At 41.6% G+C, this 23,124-nt stretch overlaps 1 protein-coding gene across 7 annotated transcripts in view; it reads left to right on the plus strand.

Moving 5' to 3' along the window:
* TENM2 (teneurin transmembrane protein 2) overlaps positions 1-23,124 on the plus strand; it is a 691,595-nt gene that overhangs the window by 258,761 nt on the left and 409,710 nt on the right. The gene's annotated exons all lie outside the window — the stretch shown is intronic.

Below are 23,124 nucleotides of genomic sequence, written 5' to 3' on the forward strand. Positions count from 1 at the left end.
TTTCAAACCTTATGAACTACAGAGCCATGACTTCAGGAGACCTGGAGCACAGGTTCTATTTGCTACTGTACTCTTGGTTTTTTTCCTTTCTGCCTTCACTCCACTTATCCCGAACTGTTGCACTGGCCCTGGTGTCATTCAGTTTAGGCCTGAGTTTGAAAGTCCCTCTGTACTGCAGGTTTCTGTTACAGTGATGTGATGGCCATATCAGGCCTCCAAAAACTTTTATTTCAAATACAAGTTTAGGAAAGTGAGCATAGGAACAGTCCAACTGACTTTACTACAACACGTGTATAAACGTGCAGGTTTATGGTTGGAAATTTGCTCTGCAGGCTCAAGTTTACTGCAGACACACCAAAGACACACCAGAATCCTACCAAACAACAAATCAATGTGATGGGGTCTTAAATAACCAGAAATAAGGAAAATAAGAATTTTATTATAATGTACTGATTCTTACCTATTAATTTCTGAAGGTAATCTGTCTGTTTTTTCAGTTTTTAGTGTGAAATATCTTGGAAGGCTACAGTGTCAGCTTTTAATTGTTACGGTTTTAATAATACTTGATTTTTTTCTAGCCAAGAGTCAAGTCTTCCCATTCAGGTCTTGTGTGCTCTGTAGGTTTTGGTTTGCCTGGATGAGCACTGAAGGGATTGAAGGTAGGTTTAGTGTGTAAAGCTATGGGAAAACTGAAGAGGTCTTTAAAAAAAAAAAAAAAGGTCCAAAATTCAGGTATTAATTTAAACCAAACTGGTCTAAGCAAAACAACAAGCAGATGCCCTACACGGATTATTGAAGGTCCTTTTTCCTCTCTGTTGCTCAGCTTCAATTTTCTCTGAAGTCACTGTTACACTTCTTTTCTGATTGCCCTAGTATTTGAAGTTTTCTGCCAAAATAGGTGCTAAAGATCTTTTGTAGAACAGCATGTGAAAAAAAACAACACTTAGATGTACATTAAAGAAGACAAAAGATCATAGCCAATACTAGTGCTTTAGTGGTCTTGAAAAAAAAACATTTTTGTGCACATTAAGCTCAATACACACAGTGTGTGCATGATATGGGAGCTGTTATGGTGAGGTGGAGGGGTTTTATAAGGCTCTGTTTGGGATTTTTGACAATATGTATTTTACATATAACACTCAAGTCAGTGTGTTTCCCACATGTATAAAAGCTATATCTGAAAATGAGGAAGGTTGTATGCTGTATAAAAAAGAAGTTCCCAGAGAATTTAATTTGGATTATGTTATTCCAAAAATTAATGTAAAAAGTGCATCTTTGTGGTCACACATTTGATTGGAAGTCCTATTAAGACATCATTCTGAATCAGTAAAGGTGTGTAACAAGGGAAAAATAGGGATTTGGAACATAAGCACTATTTTTTTTAAATTTCTGGAATTAATGTGTATGTGTTTTTTTCTAAAATTTTGTCAGACCTTTGACTTCATCAAACAAATTGAGAGAAATGTCCCGGGGAAAGAAAAGTTTATGGAAAAAGAAGTGACACATGCATTTTACTAGTGAGAGAAGAGCAATTATAAATAACTGTTTTCACAGAGGCTTTTGCTGGTTTTTACTTGCCCATATACACAGGTAGCTTTTGTCAGTGTCATAAGCAGTAACCCCTAGCATGCTAAAGCTGACCTAGTGGAGGTAAAAGCGATGATCAACTAATGGTAAGATGGACATGTTTTAATGAAGTTGGGAATATATAAAACTGAATATATTGTTTGCTGCAGTCATAAATGCATCTCATGTTACTGTTTGCTTTGCTTTGGTTTGGTTTTGTTAAGAACTTTTCATTGTTTCTTCTCATTAGCATAAGATAACTGGAATAAGTTCCATATCACCATTCCCCATTCCCACTTGACTTGACATTTTCGTAGTTCAGATGAGGGTCTAATAACCTTTCTGAGCTCTGCTCACTCTAATGATGTCCATTCAATAAATGAGATTTGAGCGCTGCTGCCATGGTAAATAGCATACTTGTACCTAATTACAAAAAAAAAAAACAAACCAAAAAAACCAAAAACCACCAAACCTGAGATAAGAATGAACAGTTAGCAAAAAGGCAATCAAAATACAATCAAAGGTTCAATTTTTGATAACAAGTACAGTCGCCTTGATAGCATTTCTTTATTCCTTTGGAACTTGATTGTTGTGCTGTACATCCCTATTTACCCCTTTATCTTAAAGTATAGTGATCCAGCAAATTTGCTAATGTGATAATTCAGTTTCCTGTTGAAATTACCTTTGTCTTCCACAGCATAAGAAAATGGTGTCAGGACTTATTTTGAGGTTTAGTCCGGCATAGTTTGTGAACCTAACTGCAGAGCACTGCAGAAAGGATGATGAGACAGGCTTACACACTGTAAGATTTACCTGTGGGGGCCATGCTCATGGCATGGGTCAGCTCTGAAAGCTGGGCAGAGGAAAGACATTTTCTCCCAGGAGAGTGCTCTCTCAACTGCTGCAGATAGTCCTCTTCCATGTCCCTGTCCCATGACAATGTATAATTCCTCTCAGGACCTGCTCAGGCATCCCTGTGCTCATTCCTGCTTCAGATGCCTTTATTAGGGCATCTGAATATAAATAGTTTAAATATAAATAATAAAAAATAACCTTATTAGTTGCAGTGGGTGATGTGACCAGAGCGGTGTCACATCATACCCTCTGGCTGCTTTCTGCAGGCATATTACTGGGTTGTGCTTCTCGCCTACTGAAATGACTATTATCTACCTCATTATTCAGTAAGTCTTGTTTTCCTCTAAAGAAAGGAGAAACAACAAAACAAGGGGTAGGAAAAAGGGGAGGAAAGAAGTGATCTTCATGCCACGAGGAACACAACAACAGCCTTGGGATTTGCAGCTGCAAAAGCCCTGAGAATAACAGCACAGGAACTGCAGCATGGGAGCAGGAGGAACCGCTGCCTCACTGCCAAGAGTGAGGCACGGGGCAGCTACAGAACTGCACAATGCTAATACCCTTAGCATTGTGAAGGGTAAGGCCTATTGGGATCAGTGGAAAAAGAGACTAATGGTTAGAACAGCCATTACAGGCAAGGGAATTTTATTTTATTTTTTTAGTAATTTTTGCACTTTTGTTTCAGTCCTTTCCACATTCTACTAAACGATGACTCAAGGAAAGACAGCAAAAGATATTTTTTACTGTACAGCTAAATGTGGGAAGAATCTAAACAGCTAAGTATAATCCTGGAGAGAAAATGAGAGAGTATTTGCTCCATCTGTGAGGATTTTCTTGTTTGCCACAGCAGTCTCTCAGGCCTTTTTATTTCTGATGTTCTGTGTTTGTAAATTGGTAACTTTTTTGTAAACCATTCAGTTGAAGCAAAAAACCCTTGAGCCAATATTTGTTTCCAAACACTGAGAGCTGATGAGACATATTGGTAACCTTTAATGGATCCTGGAAAAGCATAAGCTGAGTATACTCGGGGTATGGAGAGAAAGTGTGAAAGCATGTGCTCCAAGCATCTGAGCTGCAGGACACCTACAGTGATGGCGTTTTCTTGTCCCTGTGTTATTGTTGTAATGAGAGTTGAATGCAGGAAAACTGTTACTGGGAGTGAGGGGAAGAAACTCAGCTCTCATACCAGAAATGCCCCCTTGCGCCTCTTGCCCTGTTTGCCAGACTGATGAAAGAGAGTTCCACACGGCTTGAGCACTGCTGTTGCAATGCCTGGACATGTGCTTGATACAGCAGACTGGTCACACTATCCTCTGGCTTAAGTTTTTCTCTGGTGTAAGACAGTACACGATGTGCCAGCAGTTATGGGAAGTTGTTCTTGTGATGCTCTCCAAACAAGTGAAGTGTGCACTTACATGGTGATTTTTATAGCTCTCTTTTCAGCCTCGCAAGAACACTAAACTGAGTACACATTGAGGAGACAGAAGTCCTCCTGCCCCTGTAGTTATAAATAATTTCTGTAAACACTGATTTTCTTTAGATCGCAATGTAAAGAGAAGAGTTCTACTCAAAATTAGAAAGAAAAAAAAACCAAACGCAAAAGATCACATTCCCTTTTCTGACAACCAGCCATGTAATTGAGCAACAAATTGATGGTGAAAGCATCTATTTGGTCATAGGACTTCTCTATACATGTGGGTGCACGTGGAGATTTTGTCTCAGAATGGTTCAGTTTACACCCTAGAGGAAGAATTCAGTTGTATGTATAATGTGTCATGGTTTAAGCCCAACCACAAAGCTCGCTCTCTCACTCCCCCCCTTCCTCCTCCCCACTCCAGAAGGGATGTGGAGGAGGATCGAAAGAACGTAACTCCCACGGGTTGAGATAAGAACAGTCCAGTAACTAAGGTATAACACAAATCACTGCTGCTACCACCAATAATAATAATAAGGGAAATAACAAGGGAAGAGAATACAGTTGCTCACCACCCATTGACCGATACCCAGCCTGACCTGAGCAGTGATCTCGCCCTTCCAGGTAACTGCCCCCACTTCTACATCCTGTGCATGACGTGCTGTGGTATGGAATACCCCTTTGGTCAGTTTGGGTCAGGTGTCCTGTCTCTGCTTCCTCCTGGCTTCCCCTCCTCCCTGGCAGAGCCTGAGGCTCACAAAGTCCTTGGTCAGAGTAAACATTACTGAGCAACAACTAAAACCATCGGTGTTATCAGTGCTGTTCCCAGGCCGAAAGCCAAAAACACAGCACTGCACCTGCTACTAAGAAGGAGAAAAATGACTGCTACTGCTGAACCCAGGACAAATGATACGAGAAAAGGAACTGGATCTTCTCTCAGCAGAATCAATGTCAAAAATGGGCTGTTCTAATGGGAATTCTCAGCTTGAGGAAGAACACCAGTGCATGGAGAACATGGCATGGAAGCATGCTGGAAACGTTACATTCCGCTTGACACAGAAACTTTTCAGTTTGGGGGGTTGAGGGGCAGGGGGAGGACCTTCAAATCACAAAGTCCACATCTGGAGTTAACTGGTGTATGCACCGTGTGAGGCAGATATGGTTCTTCTGCCTACATAGTTCTTCTATCTACAATAGCACTCTGTGAGTTCTAGTGTAATTAATTTGGGATAGAATGGCTGTGTTTGGATAGAACTGGGATACAGTTTGGCACCTGTAGTGAAGCTGTTTGAGCTTCACTATAGTATGGCAATATTAAGACAGACCTAAGCTTGAAACGGTAAGTAGCATTTCTGTGCAAAGAGAAAGACAGACTCAGGGGTAATTTATGTGTTTGTTTAATAGAAAGAGCAAGGCATTTTTAACAGTCAGTGAATTAGGATCTTGTTTAGAACACAAGTGTCTTGTTTAGAACACAGCTGGTTTTTACTTCCTCTGGCTGGGCATGATGGCATCTTCTCCCACCAATATTTATATGTTAATAAAGTAGTGAAATAATAAAACAAAGCTAAGAGTGTATTTTTAACTTGTATTGCTCATATTAGGTCCTGCTTACAGACAGTTAATGTTTTTTTCCCTCTGCAGCTTTATACATTGAAAAATAGTTACAACAGTAACAAGAAAGCTTCCTTAAATTTGTTTTCAGTAAGTTATGTTCACCTTAAAAAAAACCTACTGTATAATTTGTTAATCTATTTCCCCTGCCAAGCTGGTTGTCTTATTCAACAATAAATTGAATACAAAGCTTCCCCCAGGCAGAGACAGAATCCCCACCCCTGCAAGTCTGGCAGCTTAATTGACATTTGGTGGTAGCCTTAGGCAGAAGTTAATTTCTACCCTGTTTATACACACACATATACTTTTCATAAAGCATGCAGGCAATACTGCAGATAAATTCAGACTAATTCATATTGTAGTTCCCAGGTATACACTTGTTGAAATGACATGAAGCCATTTCATTTTATGAGTGAAGGAGTCCTCGCAATTAACCAAATCTGGCAGCCCTGTAGGAACAGCGTTTCCCAGCAGCTGTATGAGGTTTTCAGGGTTGGTTTTATTCAGTTCCCATTCGGTGAATACAGCAATCTCAAGAAGGAAAACTGAGCCTTTCTGACCTTAATCCCAGAAGATGTCCCACCTACCTGAATGCTGCTGTTCATGACCAGAAGACACGTGGCAGGCTGGTAGGGCTAGTGTAAACTTTATTTATAACAGGAGGATGATTTATGCTGACCTCGCGGCTTCAAGTAGGTGCCAGCCAAGCCTCCTCAACAACATGTTATCCACAGCCAGGTGGGAATAGAAATACCAGGCCAGTAAAAAGTAAACAGAGAATTTATTTAAGTTCCTTGATTTAAATTACATTTTAAATTGGTTTCTATTTCCTTTGTCTATGCAAATTGAAGGCAGTGAATGCAGTCCAAGCTCCAGCAGTAATATTTCTGACTTTGCTCAGTGGAGTTGGTCCATTTCTCTTGGTGTACCAGACCTTCACGCATACCGTGATGAAAGTTCTGGCTTTGTAAGGCTAATCCTTTAGAGCTACTTGATTATACCTATCAGGGCTATAGGCAGAGAAAATATTTGTGAAACTAATGCTCTAAGTTGCAGCATTTGCCACAGATGTATACAGTTACAAACCCAGCATCAGTCTCCCTGGTAGGGAAAAGTCTGTAAATCAAAGTTCAGGGAGTTTTTTCTGCAGTCAGTAAGACTCTGTATGCTTTTGAGTATGGGAACAATGGGAGGAAAAGAACCAAATACATTTTTTCAAGTACTTTAATGTGAATACCATTAAATATCACTTTCCTAAGTGACAAGCAAGCAACTGCTTTGAATTGCCCTGGTTCTTAAAGTGAACTTAGTTTTTCTTTGATTTCACAATACATATTGTCTTGTTTTGAAAAGGTTCTAAGTGAAAGAACTGGTTTGATGATTCAAGCCATCGTCTACAATAAAAATCTTTATTAAAGTCATCGTGGGATTTGGGTTTTTTTGAACCAGTGAGGAATTACAAAAGGCAGGTGTTACGGGAACTCCATGGGAGTGTTACTTTTACCTAGATGCAAGTGATGGAGCTGCAAATCTGCTTGGTGATCAGAGACTCAAGTGTAGCTGCCGATTTTTAGCAACCTGCTCTTAGGTAGTGTGCATAATGCATGTATGGCAACAGCTGGGGTTTGAGGGTCTCCCACCGAAGACCAGGTGTCATTCCACATGCAGCATCAGGATCTCAGGTATGAAATGTTAACTGCATCATTACAATAGGTCACTAAAATGTCTCCTTCAGTTTGTGCTTTGTCTAGCACACATACTCTGGTCATCATAGCCTGTGTCAGCACAGCTTTGACCAGTCTTGCTCAAAGGCACAAAAGAAAACTGAGGGTGGTGTACAATAAAAAGAGAAGTTGTGCAGTTACCCACAACTGATGCATCAGTCAGCTGCATTACAAGGTCTCACTTTTCTACATATGAGTATATAGAACAGGGTGGCACTAATAGGTTATTCTTCTGAGTTCATGTTGTCAGTGGATTTTAGTTGCTTGTCACTGACGCTGTTCATCAAGGAAATGAGCCAGCAGTGCGTGTGATAGCATGTTAGATATACAGAGAACTACCCATAGCAAATCACCTGCAGGTAATCTGCAAAACCCGTCCATGCTCTGTTGCTAAAATTAAGTTTATGGATAATTTATCACCTACTTGTCTCTTGAATAAATTACACATACAAATGAAGACAGAAAAACTATAGCAAGTGTTGCTTTTGGCTCTGGCAAATAGGTATGTGAGAACCTCTTATCAAATATCTCACAGGCTGTTCTATTTAGCAGTTCATGATTGGGAACAAGTGATTCATTCTTGTAGCTATTGTTTATGCAGTACAAACATTAAATATTCTTTCAGTTCCATGACAACTTAGAAATTATTTATGATATTTGTCATGTCAAAACAAGCTCTGATTTACTGAAAAATAAATCAGATTTTAATTTGGGGGAAAATGTAGCTGTGGTCAAAAATTTCACAGTTATTTTTCTTTCAGCTACTGTTGTTTGCAACATTCCAGTGTATCTTTAATATAATGATTTTACATTATGTTATAAATATAATACTTGTTTCCTAAGGTGGTTTTGTTTTTTAGTTTCCCCAGTTTCTTCTCAAACAGGCATTTTCAGGAGGTTTTTGTGGTCTTTTTCTTGTTCACAAATACTACTGTAGGATTCTTAATCATAAATAAAGGCAAAGGAACCAAATGGAATGAACTTTGGCAATAGCCACAATAATAAATGTCCCATTGATTTTGTATTAAACTCCACGTGTGTGTCTTGTGTATTGCATTAATCAATAGATTTAAAAAATAATCACTTTGATCAAATCATACTTCCTGTACATATTTATGTGCTGCCCCTGAGAGTCTGCTTTAACTCCTCGGTCCTGCACTAGGTCTCTCATCTCTGTAAAAAGGTGGTTCAGGGGCCGGAGGCATGTTGAAATCTGAATGTATTGTATTCTGTGGTGTGAGGGTGAGGAGCACAAAGGGAATGCCCGAGATTCTAGAGGCAGGTGGAATATTGGATCCCGTTCTTTGCAGAACACTCTTCTCAGTGTGAAGATTTTAAAGACTGGTTACATGTAACATTTATTTCCTTTCATTTGGATCACCTTTGCCCAGCTCAGGTGCTGGAGCTCATTTTCCAAGCCTGCTGGGTTAACGCTGTTGCCTCTTGCAGCACAGCTCCGCAGCCTTGCTCCTCGCCAGCTGCATGTGCCCTGCGCGGGACTGGTGTTTTAAAGCTCTCAGCAAGGTCCGTGCAGCTGCTCGTGTGCACCTCAACCCTCCCACTCACTCATTTCATTCCAAACAGTCAAAAATCATGGGGAGCGTGGAAAAAAAACCTTAAAAATAATGGCCTCAGCTTCTCGCTGTGACAATTACACAAGTTAATGATTAGTTTCCACAAATAATTATACCGTTAATGGAGCAGGGGAAAAAATGCGCAGCTTATACAAGTGGAGCAAATGACCTTAGTGTTATGAGTGTTGATGTTCCTGAAGGACCTCACACTGTCTTGGGTTTTTTCAGCAGGAAAAACCCCACACCACAAACCCCACTGTTAACCAAATTCAGCTATTTGTGATTAATACTCAGATACTGAAGTGATCAGTTTGCTTCCTTTCTGTATGCGATTTCTGTTTGTATTTTGCATTTCATTCCCTTTCTAAGAAAAACTCAGTTTGGGGTTCACTTCTTATTTTTAATTTTCTTGAGCTACCAGCACTATACTGTGTTTGGGTTTGAAGGACAGCAAGGGAATCTGACCTAAGGTGACTCTGTGTAACAGGCAAGTCAATATCTTTTAGAAACACCAAAGAATTCAAAGACAGAAGCTGTTAATTCTCTTCACTTCATTAAAACAAGTAGCCTTAAACATTGATTCTGTCTTTCGTTTTACAGAAAAATTCCTTTGCACAAGTTTCTGCTTGGATGATTCTGTCTGGCCGGTGCCACGCTGTATAAATGTTCTGCGGATGGTTATGACCAGCATAGGAGACAGCTTCCCTTCCTATGATCATATTTAGATCATCTCTGCTTTTTACAATTAATCTTTTTATAGCCCTTTAAGTAGACTGTAAAGCTAGGTAAAATTAGAACTATTTACATCAGGTTTGATGACTCAGTTTTCTGTTAAATAGACAGAAATAGAAATGTCAGGGTATGAATACTTTTGACAAGCTATTTCATGGAATTCGCTCAAAAGTAAAACGTGAATTTTATTTTTGGTTTCTCATTTTGATATAGATTTTATAATGTAACCTAATTCACAAGTGCATGAGTTGATAGTACATGATAGATAATCAGGATTACTCAAATGTTCTCATGAAAAAGGCATTGCAATATCTTTAATTATTTGTTACATTTTAATCTGTGCAGAAAACCTGAAGTTTTAACTTTTTATCATGAATCATACTTACAAGGAATCTTAAGCTATTACATCCTTCCATGACCTAAAACTTTCAGGCACTGATTATCTATGGTAAAACACTTTCGTCACTACCAGCCGGATGTTCAAAGTGAAATATGTCATTACATATTCAATACATCATTTTCTTGTAACACATTCGCAGATAGACTGAACCTAAATGTATACCTTTTCTTTTCAGTATTAGTAGAAGTTTCGTACAGATTCACTAATTTTCTATAGTGAATGTGCTATATAGGATCCTGTGTCCACTGGAGTTCGATAAGAGAAGTTAAAAAACATGAAATACTGAAAGGCTTTATTAATGGAAAGGTTTCTGTGTGCTCTGCTGGGGGTGGGAAGACCAGCAGTTAAAAAAAAAATCCGATTTTGTGTCATTTGTGTTATTGCCAATATAACTGTTATGAGGAGGATTTGAAGCTGAGCCCATGCAGTATGCTACAGTAAAATAGAGCTAATAAATTTATGTGAGAAAAGTATTCAGGCAGTTTAAACTGTGCTGATGTTGATAATCATAGTTTCTAATAAAACAGGGTTCAGTGGGATAACATTTCCTGAGCAGGAGTTAGTATAATATTTAGAAGCAGGGATTTGTTGCTGAGGAGTTTGTGAAGCTTCCTCTACAATGTAGCTGTACTTCTTAAAATCATAGTAATCCACAAGTGCAGAACCATCTAGGATTTCAATAAGAAACATAATACCAGGATTAAGTTTTGCTTCATTCTTCAAGCAATGTGCTTTCAAACACACATCAAAGGTAACCACCTGGTAAAAATGCTGGTCACCGTGACAGACATGGCTGTGGCCTTGAAACTGAATCTTGCTCTGCTGTTTCCTTGTTTTTCATGGTGATTTGAAGATCATGTAAACACTGCACAACCAGTGCTCTCCCTTCTTCATGGAAGGATGAAGATTTCTATTTAATGTAGGCGTGTTATCAGTCCTGTTCTTAAAATTTCCTTCCCCAGACCTGGATGGAGCTGCTCTGTATCTGTAAAGTGTAGTAAGCGCTTTGACTTCCCTTGGAACATAAAGCTTTACAAAATCAGAATGTCTTATACTAAGTGCAAAAGCTACCATGAGACTACTGCAGCTTTAGGGCTGACAAATCAAACAGGCCAGGGTGGGATAATTCTAATGATATGTTTAGCCTTTAACAGAGGTACCACACGTATGGCTATATCCTGTGTACCTGTACAACGTGTTACGTTTGAGATACATGAAATATTTATGTTTCTTCTTTCTTGATGTTACAGTAAGTATGAAAACTTATGTAATGTGTCTTAGCTGTAGAGTCTGGTCAAAGGAGGCACGGTCAAAGTAAGTAGTTTGATTCAGTGTTGTTTCTTTGTTTGGGACTGTATATTATTTATCATCCCAGACTGGTTTGGGTTGGAAGGGACCTTAAAGCTCCTCCAGCTCCAACCCCTGCCACGGGCAGGGACCCCTTCCACTAGAGCAGCTTGCTCCAAGCCCCTGTGTCCAACCTGGCCTTGAACACTGCCAGGGATGGGGCAGCCACAGCTTCTCTGGGCACCCTGTGCCAGCGCCTCAGCACCCTCACAGGGAAGAGCTTCTGCCTAAGAGCTCATCTCAGTCTCCCCTCTGGCAGGTTCAAGCCATTCCCCTTGGCCTGTCCCTACATCCCTTGTCCCAAGCCCCTCTCCAGGTTTCCTGCAGCCCCTTCAGGCACTGGAGCTGCTCTCAGGTCTCCCCTTCAGGAGCCTTCTCTTGTCCAGGCTGACACAGCCCAGCTCTCTCAGCCTGGCTCCAGAGCAGAGCTGCTCCAGCCCTCGCAGCATCTCCATGGCCTCTTCTGGGCTCGCTCCAACAGCTCCATGTCCCTCATGTGCTGCTGCCCCAGAGCTGGATCAGGGCTGCAGGGGGGTCTCCCCTGAGCACAGCAGAGGGGCAGGATCCCCTCCCTGAGCTGCTGCTCACGCTCTGGGGGTGCAGCCCAGCACACGGGGGGGTTCTGGGCTCAATACTGGGTCGTGACAATACTCAGTTCTAGCACTTGTTCGAAACAGTTACCCTTTTCTTATGTGTTGTAGTACACTTGCCTGTCTAACAATTAAAGCTAAAATATAGACAGGCAGGAGTGGTAATGGGAGTAAGGGGAAGTGAAGAAGATGAGTTAAGGAAGGCAAAGGATTTTAGAAGACTGGCAGAGAAAATAGTGGTCTCAGCAGGCACAGAGTAGGGCTAGGAGATAAGGCAGAAAAGGAATGTGGTTATGAGGCTGCTCAAGGAAGGATTTATCTCACCAAAAGCAATGCTGTTTGTCAGTCTCTGTATTTGCTAAAGCTCATTCAGTATTCATGATGATATATGGAAATAATAGAGGGAAGAGGAATACTTAGAGTGTGATACTTTTCCTTTCAGCCATTTTTATTTAAATGAATGGGAAACCCTGCCATGTGGTAGACTTCTAAGATGAGCTTCTCATGCATTACTTAGTACTCCATAACTTTGTACTGATGAAGTAATACTTTCTTTAAAAGCAATTATTTGTATGTATGAAAGTGCCGGCAGCTCGTGATCTATTATAGGCAAATCTAGTGTACTGCTAGTAAGAGTTAGCAAACTAAATTAACTAGACAGAGCGGTGTAGAGCTGGTATGACCTATTTCTGCAGTTCTTGTGGGAATTAAAACAGAAGAAGAGTTGTAAGGGAAATCTTTGACCCCACCATTTGCTTTCATAATCAACTCCCAAGCAGTGGGATGCATAAAATACCAGCTCGCAAGCAAAGAGGACAATAAACAAGATTTGTGTGTGTCACCTGTAACTGCAGCTGTCAGGAACATTTTTTCTTGATTTCATTTCTGCCTCCCATTTTCAAGAGATAAAGTTGTTGTTAATATGTTGACTTCTACTGCTTTATTTATTTTACTCCAGTACTTAAGCTACAAATTTCATCTCTCCTTCATTGTCTGTGTTGTCTAGAGTGAAAACAGTATTTAATGAGACCATTTTGTTATGTAATGTGTTTCTGTATGGATTTCAGGACACATGATTGAAGAAGGATCAGCTTACCTACTGTAATACAACCTTTCAGAGGTGGGAACCAAGGTAATAATGAGTTGCAAGTAAACCAAAATATTGCTGCTGTTGTAGTTTCTAGAAGGTGTTGATTTAAGTTGCAAAGTCCTGACGAAGTATACTACGTCAGAGGATTACAGCTATATAAAAACAAATGGGCTGCTGTAAGACAAAGAGGAATCGTGCAGCAGGATTGTGTCTTGGTGGGGGTTTTCTGGAATTTTGTAAGGATTGTTATTTTTCCCCTTTCCCTGTTGCAGGCCTCAGAGTAGTGAACACTAGAGGCGAGGTCTGTTGGCCCATCTCTGACAATGTTTGCATGTTTCCTGTGCTTGATGGTGGCAGGGAAATGAATTGGGATAGAGCAAATTCTTTGGCATTATTATTGGGTGAAAATACATTTGAAAAACATTTTAAGCATCTCTTAAATTAATCAAGAACTCAAAAATAGCTGATGAAAATGCCTTCCAATCTCCACATGTGATTAAATAATCCTTAATGAGAAGTAGGTCCTTCGTTAGACACTATGTCTAGCTAATTGAAGAAATCATTTTTTAATACACTCCAGAGCACATGAATGAGCAAGCATGGCCTACACATGAAGATGTTTATTACTTATTGATATTTAAAACTTACTAAATTAACCTTATTTAACTGACTGTGCACAGCCAAAACAGTGTTAGGGTAATTGTACTGTGTGACTTGAGGGGTTCATTTTACTTCAGTGTAGATTTTGAAACTTCAGTGTACTTCTTGATTTCCCCCCCCTGCAGTTCATTGTTGCTGCGGTTAATTCATCATGGCTACTTAGATATGCAGACTCTAAATACTACACAACATTGAATTTTCCTTTTCTTGTTTTCTGAATCTGAAGCTTCTCTTAAAGCCATAGTATGAGAAATCACATGCATCCTGCAGGAGAAAACATTTCTTTAACCTGCCAGTGAGCAGCCCAGACTGAGGGCTCTGGCACAGCACAGGATTGTAGAAACACTGAAGTTAGACAAATCTGGGGAACACCCACACACGATCTCTGTTTAAAATCAAGATTCTCTTTTTCTTCCATTCCCATGCTTTTAATGAGAAAGGATTGCCATTTGGTTTCCTTTCCCCCCTTGTTTTTGTTTAACTGAATTCCACTTCCTTATTTCTTCCCACAACTGTGTATATTGGGAAACTCACTGTGTATTCAAGTATAGGGTTGTATGCGGTATGGTCATTTCTATGTTCATATGGTTGTGGTTCCAGCAGTAAACAGAACCCTATGGCTGTGGGGGCCAGCAAATCCTAAGCAAGTCACACAATGGAGAGATTTTAAACACAAGTGTGCACTGTCTGTGCTGGAGTGTTTTACTTGGCATTTGACCAATAGTTGCCACTGGGAAGAGTCCTTGAACTCCTGATACGAAAATGTGAGGTTGAAGAGTGAAGAGGAAAAGGCAATCAAGTTTTTCTCACCTCCTGCTTAGCCCAGAGTGGTGGGGAAGGTGTGCAGGCAGGGACAGGCTTGTGCCCGCCTCTGAGTTTGGTGGCTGCCTCGAGTACACTGAACTACCACTGAACAGACAGAGGAGGCACCAGCTGCTTGTTAAAATAACCTCTGCCTGGCTCTGTCTGCTAAGAGTAGCTGAAATTATGATTTAGACAAACCCAGCAACTTCTTAACCCTTCCTTTACCGTTGGTTCATTTTCTGCATTTCCGTTGAAGAAGATAGCTTGGTTTTGCAAAATCAAAAGGGGTGAAGAAACCCTGGGCCAGGAGGTGCATCTGTGTCTCTGGGCTGACCGGTGCCACCCATGTCCCGTCCCTGACATTCTCATCCCCAGAGGAGAACGTCTCTGGGGTGAGTGAGGAGAGGCTGTTGCCGACTCTTCATTTACACAGAAATGCACATACGGCAGAAGTGCATCAGTGCGGTAACCTGAACGTGGCACCTTCATCACGTGCGCTCAGGAACACGAGGGAGCAGCGGAGCAGCGTGACTTGTCCACCAGCGGTCCCCTAAGAGATGCTGGTATCTCAACACACCTTGCTGTCACCTCCCCGTTACTTCAGCGTGCTTTGTACAGAGCACACTTTTCTGACTGGCAGCTGGCACAATGGAAATTCCTCACACCAAACTTTTGAGAGCTGGGATAATCACTAAGGCCACAATCACTAAGACTGTTGCAGATTTTGCATGCAGAAAACTTGCACTAATAGTAATAAACAAAGAGGTATTGGAAAAACTATCAGAAAGGTTAAGAAAATTGATGACTACCACAGACAGTCTGGTATTTCCCTGCTGGAAAAAAAAAAACCACCAACCTATGTAGGTGAGGTTGGGAGTTTAATCTCATACAAGCAGAGGTTAAACTAAGATGCTTATTAAAATAGAATACGATTAACCTGTTGCAACAATGCTAGTATCTTGTCTTATTGAAAAGCAAAAGAGTATAGCACAAAACAATGCAAGAGTGAGAAAAACAAACCCTTGCTCAGCCAGGGAAATGCAGTGCCCATTCATGTGCAGCAAAAATTGGGTGGCAGAAGCCTTTTACTTTTCTTCATGAGTGACTGGTATCAGAGGTCATGTTCAAGAGCTGCAGTTTTATAGGGGAGAGAAGAGCACTGAGCACCTCATCTGCAAGATACTGCTTTCCCTTGCCTGGAGGGGAATAAACAGGGGGTATTAATTACCTATTAGTGTGCAAAGATCCTTCCTAGAAGGAAGAGCTGCCAGGCCAATGTGACACCTTCTTGCTTCCATTTCTCATGCAGCATGAGGAAACCCTGCTGTTGGAGCAGCAGCAAAGGCAGACGCTTTTGCTGTTGGAGGAATGTTCCTGAGATTTTGCTGGGGCTTTTGCTGCCCTGCAACTAATTATCAGGTCCAGCTGGCTCCTTCCCTGCCCTCGTTATCTTGGCTTCCTTCTAGCCTTGCCTTGCCCTATTAATGAGCTACTTTTCAGGCTTTTTCTCCTCTGACTTTTTATGGCTATTTCCCTCTTAAATAAACCTCTGCCCTCTCTCAGAAAAGGAGGTCAGAGAGGAGTGTGGAGACCATTGCTGAGCCTTGCTCCTCCTCCTCTCATGTGCTGGGCTTCTTCCCCAAGGAGCAACATGACTCCAGAAGTGCAGTGCTGGACATTTAGGTGTCCTGGTACAGGGAGGTACCAGCAGTTGCTTGTAATGCTGCTTTTACATTTCATTTTCAGTGCATACAAATGTTGGGTGTTCTTCTGAAGTGAGTGTCACTTAGCAAAGAAGGGGAAAGAGATGGTTGTTTGCCTTTTATTTTAAAGACATCTCTACTTTGTACAGTGAGTGGGTTTTAATGTTACTTGGCTCTAAGAAAATACCCTGATGAACATGAATAACAATTGAAGCAACCGATATGTGCCAATTATCTGGTATTTTTATCAACATGTAAAGCAGAGTAGTGCCTGTAATTCCTCTCCTTCTCACACACTGCATACAGATCCCAGTTAGCATTTTTCTACCCCAGCTCTCCTACACATGACAATATGAAATACATGCAAAGCTTTGTGAGAGTGTGGGACAAGGTTTTCCATCTGGGATCCCAGAGTAATATGGGCAGTCAGCATTTCCCAGTCCTCACTTGAATGCGGTTTTTTGCAAGTGTTTTATTTTGGAAAGCCATTTCTGATCCCATGGAAATAAAGCTGGATTCTCTGTCCAGGTACTGGTACCTCTGCTGGTACTGCTTGCTCAGATTATTTCTGAGTGTGTAAACCTGATGGTTTACATGAACTGGGGACTGTAAGATTTGTGAACCAACTAGCTGTAGGTCCAGAGAAAAGCTGTTTTCTAATCTGAAGTGTTCTGGTAAATACTAATTTAGTTTGGAAAATAAATAAATAAACAAAAATAATCAAGCAGCTGATTTCCTGATATCAAAATTGCTTCGTATAACAAGAGTCAAGGATTCCGTTGAATACAAGGGACTTTAACAGTGCCTAGCTTGGTATTAAGATAAGTGTTTATATCCAAATGCAAAAAGAAGAGTTGCTCTTAAAGCTGCCAGTTTAATGGTTTTGTCTAATTGAATTCTTGTTTAATTCTTAGGAGGAAGCAGCGCTTGGCTTAGGTTAATTCAGAAATCGTGCAAAGTGTGACTCTTTGAAACCATTTGAAGATTGTATTTTCACATTTCTAATTAGCATTTTGAAAGTTATTCATGCTCTTGATTCTAAATTAAGTAAAATAAGGAATGCCAAGTTAAATTTGTTGAAGTTTGGGCCTGTACCTATTTTATCAGTCAGTCAGAAGATGTATATGGTTTTTATTACATTTAAAATCACTATTTAATTATTAATACTACTAAAATGCTGTTAAAACATAACCAGTTGTTAGAAGCCTTTTTAGAAGGTATTATTGGGTCTTTAAAAAATGAAAGAAGTAAAACAAGTTGGGATGTGTTCATTTCATTTCAGCGTAGTGAAGCCTGATACTGTTTTCAAGTAGGAAAATTGTTACTCGTCTCTGAAGGAGTTTCTAATACCGTAAGAAGATCAGCAGTGATAACATTCCACTATCTACCATTTCTAGTACAGAACCAAGAACAAGGAAAGGACAGTAAGATGGTGATTTTCATTACCTGTATAAATTAAACTCTTTACTAGAGTACTCTTATGGAAGCTCATTAACTTTATTGTTTGGTTGTGAGTATAAAGTACAACCCAATTAAATCAGAAATGATGGCTTGATAGATGGTCACAATCTGGGACTTTTGGAAGGGAAAAAACTCTGTCAAACAGTTAAAGATGATCTTGTTGGCTCTGCTTTTTTGTCTCTAGACCAAACATGCTATTGGATTGCATATTTTCAGCAGGAAAAATGAGTTCCGTGTTCCATAGGATGTGAAGTACTGGAACATTCAAGTCAACTGTCAACTGTCTTATTTTTTCTGTCTGCATGGAATAGTGCTATGTGCTTTCTTATGAGTCTGGGTATGACCTTCTCGAATTGACACAAATAATGAGTCATTCGGGATGTCTCCAGACTTCATGTTGGTCAGCATCAGGTCTTTCTGTGGCACAGGAGCATGAAACTCTGACATGTGCCCTAGAATCTGATGCCCAGCAGGACTGGCCAGGACAATCTAAGGTTTTTTCATATGTTTTTTTTAAATTCAAGTGCTACAGAGTGCTGCTGGCTTCGGCATCAGTGTATGCCGTACAGCACTACTGCACAGCCTCCCCTGGGTGGCTCCAGGGGAATATTATACATCTCTAAGATGTACAAGTTTGTAAGTACTCAGGGCATGTGACTATTAGAAAACCTACAGAGCTCCTTCTGCACAAAGCAATAAAGGAGACTCTCAGTCCTAACAACCCTTGGAAGCATTGTCTGCTGTGCCCTTGGAAGGTTGTTCTCTGATTTCAGTTGGCTAAAGAAGTCATCTGTCTGTCACTGCTGCCCAGGCTCCTCTCTGGGTAGTTTTACTCGAAGGACAATGAGGCCAGTTTTTTGCAGTGTGTAGTTTGAGAACTATTATGAGATCCTTGTCTGTGTGTGACTATGGCATGGATGGCTGTCGCCTGCCGTGTATGGAAAATGTACTGGCTTTGTAGATATGATATGGGATTTCACACATTAGTCATTTTTTTTGAAAAGCAAGGTGTTGGCACAGCCTTGTACCACTGTGACTTGTGTGGGCAGAGAGTGCTCCTCCCCTCCTTTCTCTCTTTCTCAGACCTGTGTCTTTGCTGACATCAAATGTTAAGCTCACCGGCATTTGTCATAAAGGTTGGTGGAGAATCACTTCAAAAACATCAGCTGATTCCTTCATTAACTCCATTTTAGTCTCCTTCTGCTGGAGACTGGTACCCATCCTTGTCGTGGCTGTAGAGGCATTTGAACTCCAGATTTCCTTCTTGTTAGAGAAAAGTGTTGATAATAAGTGGCTATAATCAGGGATCGGTTCATAACGGGTTCCTCTGCAAGCAGGGTCCTCATTAAGATATGATGACCACATTTTAACCTTGATCTTTGTGTCAACTCAGAATATTGATCAAAGGAAGTTGCTCAAGGCTTCTCTACTTTTAGGATGCCAACAATAATTAAAAACTGTAATTTGTCACTCTCCCGAATAACTTTGATATGCCAGGCGTATGTTCTGCATATGATTTTTATTTATAGGGGCTTGAATGATGTATTAATTTACTTGTGAAATAAGTACTTCCAAATAATGAGCTCCCAATACTTCTATAAATAAAAAATACTGCTGCAGCACAGACTTACCCACAGCCATAGTCACTTTGAGGTGCAGCTGTCCAGCGTGGCCTTATCCATGGGCCACAATGCCTTCAGAGATGTACCTGCTCCAGCATGGCCCTACACACCCTGTCACAGGCTTGTCCGTGGCCACACACTTTGAGGTGCTCCAGCATGACCTCATGCACAGCCACTGATGCTTCAAGGTGTACCTGCTACAGCATGGACTTATTTTGGGCCATCATCCCTTCAGAGATGTACCTGCTGCCACTCAGACATAACCATAGCCACAGAAGCTTTGAGATATACCTGCTCTGCCATGGGTTTACCCATGGCTACAGATGCTTTGGGGTGTCCTGCTCCTGCATCCATGGGTCGCAGTCCCTTCAGCTCGAGTTCCTGCTGGAGTTCCATCCTGTCCACTACAGCAGCCCAGGAACAGCAGCAGTACCCTGGCTATCTGCCAGCCCAGGCACATCATCACTGCTTTTATCAGGATGTTTCCAGCACGGCAGAATCACATAGCAGCAGTACAGTGGTACAGCAAGCAGCAAAAGCAGAAAGCAGCCACTAACAAGCACTAGCCTCTAATTTACAGTAAGGCAAGCAAGTCCCATGGCAAGCACGGGAGCCTGCCAATTAATAGCTGAACAGCAATGGCAGCTATAAATTTGATCTAGCACATACCAATCAAATCTGTTATCTCAAACCCTTTGACCCCCATATTGGGTGTCAAAAAGGACTGTTGTGGTTTAACCCAGCCAGCAACTAAGCACCACCCAGCTGCTCACTCAATCCTCCCACATCAGGATAGCAGCAAAAATCACAAAAGTAAAGGTGAGAAAACTTGTGGGTTGAGATACAGACAGTTCAATAGGGAAAGCAAAACCAACACACACAAGCAAAGCAAAACAAAGAATTCACTCACCGCTTCCCATGGTCAGTTTGGTGCTCAGCCATCCCCAGGACAGCAGGGCATCACTCCCAACACTCCCCTTCCTCCTGCTTCCCCCAGCTTTATATACTGACCATGATGTCCTATGGCATGGGATATCCCTTGGGTCAGTTGGGGTCAGCTGTCCTGGCTGTGTCCCCTTGCAGCACCCTGTGCCCCCCCCCACCTCCTCCCAGGTGGGATGAGGAGCAGAACAAGCTTTGGCTCTGTGTAAGCACCGCTCAGCAGTAACTAAAACATCCTTTAATTATCAACACTGCTTCCAGCAGAAATCCAACACACAGCCCCATAGTAGTGACTGTGAAGAAAATTAACTCTACCCCAGCCAAAACTGGCACAGTTGATTGTGAAGTGTTTGGTTTAATGCTTTGTCGTCTGCAAACTTTCAAACAACTTTTTCCCTACTGGTCTGGAGACCAGTAACGAGTGGAGTGGTGTCCCTCAGGGATCGGTGTTGGGACTGGTCTTGTTCAACATCTTTGTCACTGACATGGACATGGGATTGAGTGCGCCCTCAGCAAGTTTGCCGATGACACTGAGCTGTGTGGTTCAGTTGATACCCTGGAGGGAAGGAATGCCATCCAGAGGGACCTCAACACGCTTGTGAGGTGGGCTGATGCCCACTCCTTATGGAGTTTAACCATGACAAGTGCAAGGTCCTACACCTGGGTGGGAGCAATCCCAGGCACAGCTACAGGTTGGGCAGAGAAGAGATTCAGAGCAGCCCTGAGGAGAAGGACTTGGGAGTGTTGGTTGATGAGAAAATGAACATGAGCCAGCTTCAGTGTGCGCTCGCAGCCCAGAAAGCCAACCGTATCCTGGGCTGCATCAAAAGGAGCGTGACCAGCAGGTGGAAGGAGGTGATCCTGCCCCTCTGCTCTGCTCTTGTGAGACCTCACCTGGAGCATTGTGTGCAGTTCTGGTGTCCTCAACATAAAAAGGACATGGAACTGTTGGAACAAGTCCAGGGGAGGGCCACAAGGATGATCAGGGACTGGAGCACCTCCTGTATGAAGACAGGCTGAGGAAGCTGGGGCTGTTCAGCCTGGAGAAGAGAAGGCTGCGTGGAGACCTCAGAGCAGCCTTCCAGTATCTGAAGGGGGCCTATAGGGATGCTGGGGAGGGACTCTTCATTAGGGACTGTAGTGACAGGACAAGGGGTAACGGGTTCAAACTTAAACAGGGGAAGTTTAGATTGGATATAAGGAGGAAATTCTTTCCTGTTAGGGTGGTGAGGCACTGGAATGGGTTGCCCAGGGAGGTTGTGAATGCTCCATCCCTGGCAGTGTTCAAGGCCAGGTTGGACGAGGCCTTGGGTGCCATGGTTTAGTGTGAGGTGTCCCTGCCCATGGCAGGGGGGTTGGAACTGGATGATCTTAAGGTCCTTTCCAACCCTAACAATTCTATGATTCTATTCTATTCTATGATTCTAATCATAAACACCTCTGCTTTCCTCAATGGCTTCATTCCTCAATCCCATCATCTAAAGTACTTCAATTTTAGTAGTTCTTTAAAATATGCATTTATCCCAAGCTTATGTGCAAGCTTACAAATGCAGTCTCCCTCATATTCTGAACAATCTCAGCTACCAACTGCATATTTTAAAGAATTAAAATCTCCTATGCAGATCTGTTAATTTCAAGGCAGAGCTGGACAGGTAGTTAAAAGAAATGGTTCCTAGAAATGACAGAGGAATTCATAGCATCTAGTAAGTATATCTAGTAACTATAAACAGCTCAATATTGCAATTGTCATCCAAGAAACCTAAGAAAGTAAAATTTTAAGTGCAAGGCCTATTTATGGCATTGCAGGAATGATGACAATAATTGCAGCAAAGAAAAATAATAGAGTCTATCATGGCTACCGGCCAGTTGCAGCACGAGTGATGGTGATAAGTGTATGAGGATACTTTTGGAAACAAAGCACCGTGTTTCCGTTTGATTTTTAAGATTTCCTGAGTGATGCTAATCTAAGCAAGTAGCGAGGGAAAGACTGTGACAAACAAAGGGGCCCTTACCCTGGAAGCATTTACATTCTTCCGCAGGCTTTCTTAGCTCCATCGAGTCACATACAAATCTTGTTTGCAGTGGGGTCGCCAGATGCTTTGATAATCAGGCCTCAAGTCTAGCAAAGCAATTAAGCGTTTATTTTATCCGAGCATTTCTACAGTCTCTTTGTAGTCCAGCGTACCCTCGGAAAGTCAAGCACACCCTCATGCGCCTTGCTGGGTGCGAGCGCTCGGTATCGCTGTCTTTTTCTATTTCAGTCCAGCTGTCCCAAGGAATTTTCTAGGTACACGTCTCTCTGCAGACTGCCCTGCATTTATCCTGGGGGGTGGTGTCTCACCCACAGCCTTCGGCGCGCAGCAGTCTGGACTGCCTGATGCTGAGGCTGATGGACAGCAGCTGTCACGGTACGGTTTATGGGTATTTGGACATAGTCACCTTGGCTACCATTTCATTCCCTGTTTTGCCATGTCTCGTTGTATGATTTTTATTTGAAAACGGTGTATTGTTTCTAAACCCACTCCAGAAAAGCATATACTGTCTTCAGTTTGCTTTGTGTATTAGCCATGCAGGGTTATTTGAGCAGCAGGTTTAGGTTTTGCAGCATATTTAGATGTAAATACAAAGTTGGAAACATCTGACATTTAGGAGAAGAAAATATGAACTTAAATGCTAGCATCCATCGAGAGAAGGTAGAGCTGATCTTTCTATAAATAATTTGAAAGCATTTTAGTATTTATTTATTATGTTCTCGTTCTGCTTTTCTGAGTTTTCTAGGGCTGAGAAATTGTACCTTCAATGGGAATGGATTAGAGCACATGTTGGTATGTGCTTTACAGACCTTGTGGGGTTTTGTAACCCGAGTGAGAACTTGTTGCTAAATACACAGCATGCACTAATTAATGTACTGTAAAGTCAGTTACCTTCTCGATTGACAGTTTTCCAGGAGAGATGATAGAAGGTGAAGAGAGGCCTGTCTTTGCTAGATATTAGTTGTACACAGCAGTCTGTGCTTCAGTACACTC

Source organism: Pezoporus occidentalis, unplaced genomic scaffold (assembly GCF_034315485.1).
Source record: "Pezoporus occidentalis ecotype Australia unplaced genomic scaffold, CSIRO_AGI_Poc_V1 ctg33, whole genome shotgun sequence".
NCBI classification, from domain to species: Eukaryota; Metazoa; Chordata; class Aves; order Psittaciformes; family Psittacidae; genus Pezoporus; species Pezoporus occidentalis.